A 10,977-nucleotide genomic window follows, 5' to 3' on the forward strand; every position below is an offset into this window, starting at 1 on the left:
GGGGTGAAAGTACTGAATTATTTAGTGGATTTTAATCATTTAAGAACCTGTCAAAATACTTCTTTAAAAAGTGACTGTACCATTTTACATTGCCACTAGCATCTTGGTAAGAGTTCTAATTCCTCTACATCCTCACTGACATTTAGTATTTTCAACGTTTATTACATAAGCTTTTCTATTTTTTAGCGTATAGTAATAGCTTATTGTGGGTTAATTTGCATATATATTACTAGTGATTAATGATGTTGAACTTTTTTTTTTTTTTTTGAGGGAGGATCTCCCTCTGTCAACCAGGCTGGAGTGCAGTGGCAAGACCATAGCTCACTGTAACCTCAAACTCCTGGGCTCAGGGTATCCTCCCACCTCAGCCTTCCAAGTAGCTGGGACTACAGGCACACATCACTGCCCAGCTAATTTTTAAAATTGTCTGCGGAGATGTGGTCTCTCTATGTTGCCCAGGCTGATCTTGAACCACTGGCCCCAAGTTATCCTCCTGTATTGGCCTCCCAAAGTGCTGTAATTATAGACATGAGCCACCGCACCTGGCCTTGAGCATCTTTTACTATCATTAGTTTCCAGCCAAGTATCTTCTTTAGTGAATCATCTGCTCATTGTACAATGATTTCATTGGATAGTCTGTCTACTTGATGAGTTGTAAGAGTTCTTTTTGATACAAATCCTTTATCACATATACGTTTGGCAAATATAATTTCTGCCAGTCTATGGCTTATATTTTAATTTTGTTGTCTCCTTGGAAGAACAACATTTTTAATTTTAATAAATCCAGTTTGTCATTTTTTAATGTTTCTTTTTTTGATGCCACGTGTTAAGAAATACTTGTCTAACACAAGGTCATTAAATTTTTTTATATGACTACTTCTAGAAGTTTTATAATTTCAGCTTACATTTAGGTAGGTCAGTGATCCATTTTGAGTTAATTTTTATGTACAGTGTAATGTGGGTTTGAAGTTCATATTTTTTGCCTCTAAATTCCAAAAATTTAAACACTATTTGTGGAAAAGATTATCCTTGAATCTTTTGAATGATCTTACCACCTTTGTCAAAAATCAATTGACCATATATGTGTTATCTACTTCTGGACCCTAATTCTGTTGCATTGTTGTAGATATTTATTTATCTCACCATACACTAATATACTTTCTTGATCCCTACAGACTTATAGCACATTTGGATACAGATAATGTAAATCTCATTTTATTCTTTTTTGAAAAGTACTTTGGCAATTTTATAACTTTTATATTCCTCAGTACTTTCAACAACTTTATTGAGACATAATCTGTATACCATAAAATTCTCCCATGTAACATTCTCCCATTTGTAACTTTCAATGAATTTTAGTATATTTATTGTGCTCCGCAACTGTTACCATAATTTAGTTTTTGAACATTGTCATTACTCCAAAAGGATGCCTTGTGCTGGTTTACAATTAATTTCACCAACTACCCTAGTACCAAGAAATCAATTACCTCTCTCTAATGTTCTGCCTCTGAATGTTCCATATATATGGAATTATACAATATGTAGTTTTTAGTGTGTCTTTTAACTTGGCATAATATTTCCAATATTTATCCATATTGTAATATAAATCAGTATTTCATTATTTTTTATTTCTTTTAGGTAGATACTTACGAAAGGGATTCCTGGATTTTCTGGTACATTTATGTTTATTTATTTTTTTTTAAGAAAACAAACTATTTTTCAAAGTGGCTGTATTATTTTACATGCTTACCTAGAATGCATTAAAATTCCCATTTTTTCATAACGTTAACAACGAATACTATTGTCTATGTTTTTTATTGTAGCTGCTGTATTGAGCTTATAGTGGCATGTAATTGTGGTTTTAATTAAAATAATCTCAATGACTATGATGTTGAGTATCTTTTTTGTACTTATTAGTTATATTAGAGATGTTCAATTCATGCACCATTTATAAAATAAATGTGAAAGGTCTTAACTTACCTATTAAAAGATAAAAAATATTTTTTAAGCTCAAATATAATTCCCAGCTATGTCCTGTATACAAAAAAAGACACCTAAAGCAAAATAATTCAGAAAGACTGCAAGTAAAGAGGACAAAATTATGCTAGAAAGATGGAGACATTAAGAAAGAAGGATCTGAGAATCTGATAAGAGAGTCGGTATAATTTAAATCAACAACTTTCAATGTGACAACTTAATGCTATCAAAATTTGCAATGAAAAATTAAACCTTATAAATAGCTATGTACCAAATGTATAGGAACCAAAATTGTAAAGTTAAAAGTTAAAATAGATGCTAGAAACCCCAGGTAGAAACATACTGAATATAGAAAATATTTATATAGGACTTTTAGTATCAAATAGATGAGGAAGCCATATATATATATGTATGGAATCTTTATATACATACATATATATACACACACACACATAAACACACATATATATTATATAAAAGACTTTAAGATCATAATATAGATCTTGTGTGTATTTTAACACTGTGGAATTTACTACTATTTTCCTTTTGATTTAATTTATGATTATTTGGTTTACAGAATATTCTATATTATTTAAAAAATTGTATTTTCTATGATCAGGCTAAATAATTACACAAACATACACACAGATAGAAGAAACAGTTCTGATTAAGCCTCTGTTATAGGCAGACACTGTATCTCTGGGACTTGTAAATGGGACTTTCTCAGTGATCTTGCTCTGCCTTCGGTTCTAGGTCTTAATCTAACACGTATTTATGCTATTTCCCATCTTTTAATTTCTTGTTCCTGTCTATGAGCTGGAATAAATTTTTACCAGTACCTTAAGGGAAGCTATGTTTCTCGATCCTCCTGCAGTGGTTTAGACTTCTGTTACATTGCGGAGATAGGGAAGACGAGACAGGGAAGGTCCAGGTCTTTGTGTGTGACATAATCTTTAGATACATTGAAAGAGGTAAAGAAAAAAGTGGGGTAAAAGAAGAAAAATCTTTAGATAGAATAGAACTTGTCTGTTGTTAATATTTAATATTATTCAATATTAAATATTCTTTAAGAATAAGTTTTGTCCAGATTCATTTCTTAAAGTGATGTTTGATATTCTTTCATTTTGTTGCATGTAGTGAGAATTCATTATTTTTCTTTGCTTCATAAAATTTATTTGCATGAATATATCACAACTTATTTAGGCATTCTACTGGAGATAAACTTCTTAACTTAAATTTTGGTATACTATGAAGAGTAATGGTATGAAGAATGTTGTACTGTTGTACACATATTTTAATTAATATATGAATGCAGCCTGTAATTCCACTACTTTGGAAGGCCGAGGCGGGCAGATTGCTTGAGCCCAGGGATTTGAGACCAGCTTGGGTAACATAGTGGAACCCCATTTCTACAAAAAAAAAGAGAATGTATTTATGTAGGATGTATATTGAGGAGTGGATTAGTGGGTCATAAGGAATACTTTATGTAGATTTCCCAAAATGTTTTCAAAGTGGTTGTATAAATTTACATTCCCCTGTGTATGACTGGAATTTCATTCGTTCTGCATCTTTGTCAACACATAGTAATAAATCTCTCGGTAAATTCTGGTCGCTCTTCTGGGCAATTAGTGGTTCATCTTGTGATTTTAATTTGCCTTAATCTAATGACTAATAAGCACTTTTTCACATAGAATAGCATTATGCTATGCATCATGAGTGATGATTTTCATAAAATGAATAAATAATATATACAAGCAGATTTTGAAAAGTATAAATAGGCCAGGTGCAGTGGCTCACACCTGTAATCCCAGCACTTTGGGAGGCCGAGGCAGGCAGATCCCTTGAGGCCAGGAGTTCGAGACCAGCCTGGCCAACATGGCGAAACCCTGTCTCTACTGAAAATACAAAAAGAAATTAGCCAGGCATGGTGGTGCTCACCTGTAATCCCAGCTACTGGGGAGGCTGAGGCCTGATAATCACTCGAATCCAGAAGGCAGAGGTTCCAGTGAGCTGAGATTGTGCAACTGCACTCCAGCCTCCAACAGAGCAGGACTCTGTTTCAATAAAATAAAATAAAAATGTAAGATGTCCAAATATGTCCAATAGTATTATAGTAAATGTGCTTTCATTAAATTAGAAGGAACTTAATCAGATATAACCCATGCATCTTATTTGAGAAGACACACACACTAGAAGGGCTCCTTCAGGTACTTCTGTTACTCCATATATAGATAATTTCCTGATTTGTTTCTGGTCAGAAATGACTACAGTAAAAGACAGGCCTGATAAAGAGAAGGAGTGCTATATAAAAGGGAACTGAACAATATTAACAAAGTTCACAGTTCCCTTTCCATTAACTAGAAATTCTTTTGACTGACAGACCATGGCACATATTGAAATAAAAGCGAGGAAGTGGTAAATAGATTGTAGTGAAAGTTCTCTTTAACAATCTAAGGAGAGAATCTCTCCACGTCATTTATCTCATTATCCCTATTCTTCCCTTTCCAGTAATATTACAGACACCAAAAGCCCAATTTCAAGAATCTCTCATCTCCAAGCAAAGTCTGCCAAAAGTGAGAGTCTGAGTTCTCATTCAAGAAAACACTTAGATCTTGGAGTTGTACATAGTAGATCTTGAGGATCACGTCCAACACTCATGCTTCTCAAATCTCCAAGTAGGAGGATATGGCTATTAGCTTTGTCAGGATACAGAGTAATATTCATTGCAAAAAGAAAAAAGATACATGCATACGTATACATACGTGAATAATGGGATCTTATCTCCCCAGAAAAGTGTATAAAGTGTATTTCTTCCCAAGATATTATATAACTGAGCAATATGAGGTCAAGAGGCCAATGACAATTCTGTTTAAATTGTTTAATAAAGTAGAGGATTACTAATACATCTGCAGAACAAACAAATCTCTAACCACAGACATTAACCATTTTCTGAAAATTCAAATATATATAAAAATCAAATATAAGACTAATATATTTGAGTTCAACTTTCATAACAAAATGCCCTATAAATTATCTGTCATTAACTCCCTTCAGCTATCAGAGATGGCTGGAAACATTTGTTAGTTCTAAATAATAATTTCCAGGAAAACATTTCTTAGTTCTAAATAACAACATCATTTGCCAAGGATGTGAGAATTTGCCAAGGATGTGAGAATTTGCCATTTATTCAAGTTCTTCCCTAGAAAACAAAAGGAAGTCTACACATGTTATTTTTTGAAGTGAATATATATATATAAACATTTTAGAAGTGTTATTTATAAATAATTTTCTTAAAATTCTAGTCTGTCTGATTCTCTGCATTCACACTGGGCTACCCTGAATTTTCTGATTTAACATTAGCTCTTCATACTGTAAGTTAAATTTTTTTTGCTTCCTTACTTAGTTTTTATTTTAGTTTTTTAAAAACAATTTTAATATTTATTCAAAGTTTATGTCATATGAATAATATATGCCATTGTAAAAATAATATAAAGAACAGCACACCAGTACAACTGACAACCCCAAAAATCTACTCTTAGCAAATAAAAATTAAATATACTGAATAAATGTACAATTTTATATATAACATTGAATAATTTACCTGAACTCTGAACATTGCACCATTTATTCCTTTTTTCCCTTTGTCATTCTGTTTGCCTATTATGTAAGTCACCAATTGTGAGCCTGGATCTATTTAAGTTTCATACTGATTCATTCTGCATCTTGCCAATATGATTACAAGGATGTATGCAATTATAAAAAGTCTATACGGTCAAAATGATGTAATAATTTCTGAAAATAAATTCAATAATTAAAGTAAAAAGATTATCCATATGATTTCACACAAAAAATACTAGATTATGAGCGTATTGCTAATGGGCTGCCCCTTACATAGAAAGCAGTTAAGCTTTTTAATCAGTCTATAAATCAGCCCTGCTCTGAGCTGTGAGTTCACAGCCTAGGGCACTTGCAACTATACTGCCTCACTTTTATAAGGAAAAATTTGCAGTTAACATTCATACAGCTACAAAAAAATCACTAGTATTATGTATTTAAGATGCTTCAACAAAATCTTATTTTATTCCACAATTTGAAAACTACAATATCATCACTTTGTTTTTCCCAGATTAATTCTTATTTGTGGCTCCTAAATTTTCAAATCAAATGAAAATTCTCAGTCAGAATTGAGTCTATTCTTTACTTCTAATAACTAGTAATTTTTAAAGGCCCTGACTCTCTTATGTCTTGAGAATATTCAGTAATAAAATGCTAGTATACAGTTTTTACCAGACTCCATTGCAATGCTCCCTGTCTGGAACAATGGAATTTTTTTCAAGGCTAGTAATTTGTGTGTTTGTTTGCCAAAGTGGAGGCTGTGAGATTGGTTTATAGAGCTGCCCTTGGGACCACATTGTTCTCACACGTATAGGGTCTCTTTCATCTATTCTGGCTGTCTATTGTAACATATAGGAGTAACTCACTAGCTTTTTCACTCCTGGGAGACTCCTTCTCTCCTTTTCTATTCGGGCATCCACCATTCCTGCATTCACTAAAGTAATTGCCTCTGTTACACTTAAAAAAACTTAGCACTTTCACATATGCATAGGATTTTTAGAACTAAAAAATTAACCTGGAACAGATTATTAGGATCCTGTTTTTTTTTCTTTTGCAACTTTTAAACCATGCCAAATAAAATTACTGAATACCAGAAACATTTCTATATCAGAGGAAGGGAAAAATAGATTCATAAAAAATTGAGTTAACATTTTAATAATGTGTGAGCTCATTTCAGTAGCTCTTGTGAAAACTCTGAAAGTGCATCTGCTGGAATCAGGGACAGACTCAACTGTGCATTACGTCTCCAAAAGCCAGTGAAGGCAAAAACAGGAGGCTTAGTGGTCTTCACAGGACATCTCTTTCACTAAGTCCTGTCTAAGAACTTGAGACAATTTTGAAAAATAGTCTTTCCTCAGTTTCCTCATACTTGAGAAGTCATTGCCTATTTTCTTTAAAATAGAGACTCCCAACTGAGCAGATTGACAGAGGGGAAACCTCTGAAGAAGTCTTATTTCTAAGGATCTTCTCAGAGTGAGTGGGGGGGAAGGAGATCTGGGAAGCCAATGTGCTCTGTTATAAACATGAATGAGTTGTCCAAAAATTCCCAAGGTCTCATTCTTAGGTATATCTGACTCAAAGATGACCACGATACAAATCCAGTGATAACAGTTAAAGAGAAAATAGAGTAGGAAGGCAGTTAGTTAGCTAGAATCTCAAGCTTTTCTCATATTTCTATGACCAAAATATTAACCTAAATATTATTTTATGGATTTACAAAAACCTAAATAAATTTTTATTCATTTAAATGGCCAGTTTTCCTTTGGTCTTCTACATTCACCAATTCGCAAAGTTCATTTGTTCATGGATAAAGTATAAGTAAGCTGCACGAATTCTAGAGAAGTTTTTGAGGGCATACAATAAACCAGCCACAGTTATAGAAGTATGTTTTTGGAAACAAATAATGAAAGTGGGACGGAATGTGGATTTCATCTGAGAGAAATAATTTCCATGCATGTGAATGTTCAGCACTTTGACACCCTAAATCTTTCTCACCTGAGCAAGTCCATATCTGGCTTGTAGCGCATTTCCTTTTTAAGATCCCCCCTGTTATGAGACATTCTGGTCTTATGTGTGTGTGTGTGTGTGTGTATACATAAACATACACATATACACATATGTATACACACACATATATATGTGTGTGTGCATATATATATATTCATATGTATATATATATGAAGTTACTAAAAATTCTTCTTGCCCTCTATTTTCAGTCTTTCTAAATTATGTTGTCTGTCCTCATGGAGAAATAGAGGCATCTTCTAAAACTAAACACTGATTTTCTCCTTACATTCATATAATTCTGCAGTGGTATTGGGTTAGCCAGAATATAAACCAATTTATCCATCTATTATTGAATCTTACTGATACTTCCTTGCTTTATCACAGATAAATCCATTATACTTCAGGCTTATTTGCCAATTGTCAGAATCCATAAAACCTTATTTCCTTTTTCCTCTGCACCAAGAAAAGCTATTATCCACCCTACTTAATAAATTCTTGATGAAGTGCATGTTAAATGAGCCACCAAGAAGAAAAAAATAATTGCTTATTGAAGAAAAAAATAATTGCTTATTCCTCCTTTGCAACCCATTTTTTGGAGAGGTAGGACAGCTGGTCCTTAAGAGATGGGTTTTGAAGCTAAATTGGCTGGATTGGAGTTCATTATGGACTCCTATTTCAAAGATTAGACATCTCTAATTTTTGTAATTACTTTTGTGCTGATAGGATATTTTTAAATTTTCCTATAATGTTATTGGGTTTCCTTTTGGTTTGTTTTTGTGTCCCCACCTGTCCCCCACCCCACTGTTTCTCTTTTTCCTCCTTCCTAGTATGACTGTAGATCAGCGGTCCTTAACCTTTTTCACACCAGGGACTGGTTTCCTGGGAAGCGGGAAGGGGGATGGTTTCGGGATGAAAGTGTTTCACCTCAGATCATCACGGGTTAGATTCTCATAAGGAGAACGTCACCTAGATCCAATGCATGCGCAGTTCTCAATAGAGTTCCAGCTCCTATGAGAATCTGATGTCACTGCTGATCTGACAGGAGGTGGAGCTCAGATGGTAATGCTCGCTCACCTGCTGCTTACCTACTGCTGTGCGACCGGGTTCCTAACAGGCCAAGGGTTTGAGGACCCCTTGTTGAATAGGGTGTCCTTTACCCACTTTATATTTTTGTTTGCTTTGTCAAAGGTCAGTTGATGTAGAGAATGCTGGGTTTGGTTGGTCTTTCAGCTTCTCTCATACAGCCCTAGGCATTTCTGTCTACAGGTTTTTTTATTGGGCTGTGCGGTTCGACCTACAAGCCAGTAAATGTGCTTATGTGTTAGAGCTGGTTTTGACCAACATGGCTGGGTTTATACTTGATCCTTGTTTACTAGAAGAAGTCCCAGGCAATGGGCTGATTCGTGGAGTACACAATGTTCCCAGCTCCCTCCTCAGCTCTGGGGTCAGCTGGGGCAAGATGGGCAGGGCCATACTGGGCAGGTTCACCTACAAGTCCCTCAGTGTCAGGCACAAGCACAAGCACCTAAGGAGAATCCAGTGGGTGGCCACCAAGTGCCCATGGAAAGTGGTTTTTCAGAAACAATTCGTGAGGCTAAATCTAATGGCGGAAGTAAGTCCAAAAATTAGAAGAAATTTGCAGGAGATAATGAAACTTTGAATTAAGAAAGAAGAAATTAGAAATGTGAAGGACAAAATATATCTGACAGACATTTAAAGTTTAATCACTTAATAACACTGTGTAGGGCCTGATAGGATGTAGAGGTTGAGGAAGAAAACATCATCTAAACTAAATCTTAGTTTTCCAGTATGGATAAGGAGGTAAGTAGTCATACTGATTCCTGAAACCAGGAAGACAAGATGAGAATAACTTTTCAAGAACAAAACCTGACGGGTTTTTTTGGATGTGAGGAACTTGAAGTGGCTGTAATTTATATTAAGAGCCTGCGTAATATCTAGGTGGCTTTATGAATGTCCAACTCAGAAAAGAAAATAGAGCAAGAAATAAGGATTTGGAAGTCCAAAGAATAAATTGCCTCAAAATCTGGACATATATAAGAAAAAAAAAGGAATTCAAACAATATTTAGTAAAGTGAAAATAACCTGCTTTTATTTTAATTTGTTGACTATAACTTTCTATGTTATATTATTCTGTACTCTCTGGAGTTGACTAAAGAAAATGACTTTTGAAATAAGTTCATAAAATGTAAAGTCAGCTGAGGTGGAAAACTCACAATAGTGTTGGCCTGAATTAATTGAAAAGTTTCTAATATGTCTTTCTTATAATCTCCAGGGTTTTCTCTTAGCTAACAGAATGTTTAGTATGTATTAACTTTATGAGAGTTAAATCTCCCAAATATAAAGCATTAGCTAACCATGTGTGGGTATTGATTATATTAGTAAGATTAGCTTAGTCTGCCAAAGAATGATATGCAGAGTAATGAAGAAATTATATAAAGCTATCTTAATAGTGAAAATAAATCTATTAGTCTTGTATCAGTCAGGGTTCAACTGGAGAAGCAGAACCAGTAGGAGGGTGGGAGGGAGAATAAAGAAAATAATGACATATTACTATGGAGACTGACTACACAAGTTGGAGATCAATAAGGCAGTCGTTTTGGGAAAACAAACAAATAAAAAAAAGACTGGAGCAGGCAGAAATGTAACCGGCACCATTTGATTCAATTACCCCATTACTGAGTATATACTCAAAAGAAAATAAATTATTCTACCAAAACGACACATGCACTCCTATGTTCATGGCTGCACTATTCACAATAACAAAGACATAATCAACCTAGGTGTCCATCAATTACACACTGTATAAGTAAAATGTGGTACTTATACACCATGGAATACTACACAGCCATAAAAAAAGAATGAAATCATGTCCTTTACAGAAATGTGGATGGAGCTGGAGGCTGTAATCCTAAGCCAATTAATGCAGCATCAGAAAACCAAATGCTGTATATTCTCACTTATATGAAGGAGCTAAGCTCTGAACACATATAGGCATCAATATGGGAAAAACAGACTCTGGACTACTTGAGGGTGGAGGGAGAGGGATGGGTTAAAAAACTGCCTATTGAGGGCCATCTCTACAGCCTGCCCCGTCTGTCTCTCTCCGAATCGCTCCTCCTGCTGCTCTCCTGCTCCTGGCAGGCCTTGTGCCCACCGGGTTACCTGCCCTCAAGCCTCCGCCCAGAGAAGCACAGCTGCAGGGGCGCGTCCTGTCACTCTGCCCCGCCATCTAACCTCCCCTGAGCCCGGGTGCCCGGCTTAGGCCGCTCCGTGCCAGGACACCTGGGACCCCGCACCCTCCGGTCCTACCCAGTGCTTCTGCCCTGGCGTGCGAGGCACCACACCCTCCTCTGCCCT

This window comes from Gorilla gorilla, chromosome 9 (genome assembly GCF_029281585.2).
Source record: "Gorilla gorilla gorilla isolate KB3781 chromosome 9, NHGRI_mGorGor1-v2.1_pri, whole genome shotgun sequence".
Taxonomy (NCBI): domain Eukaryota; kingdom Metazoa; phylum Chordata; class Mammalia; order Primates; family Hominidae; genus Gorilla; species Gorilla gorilla.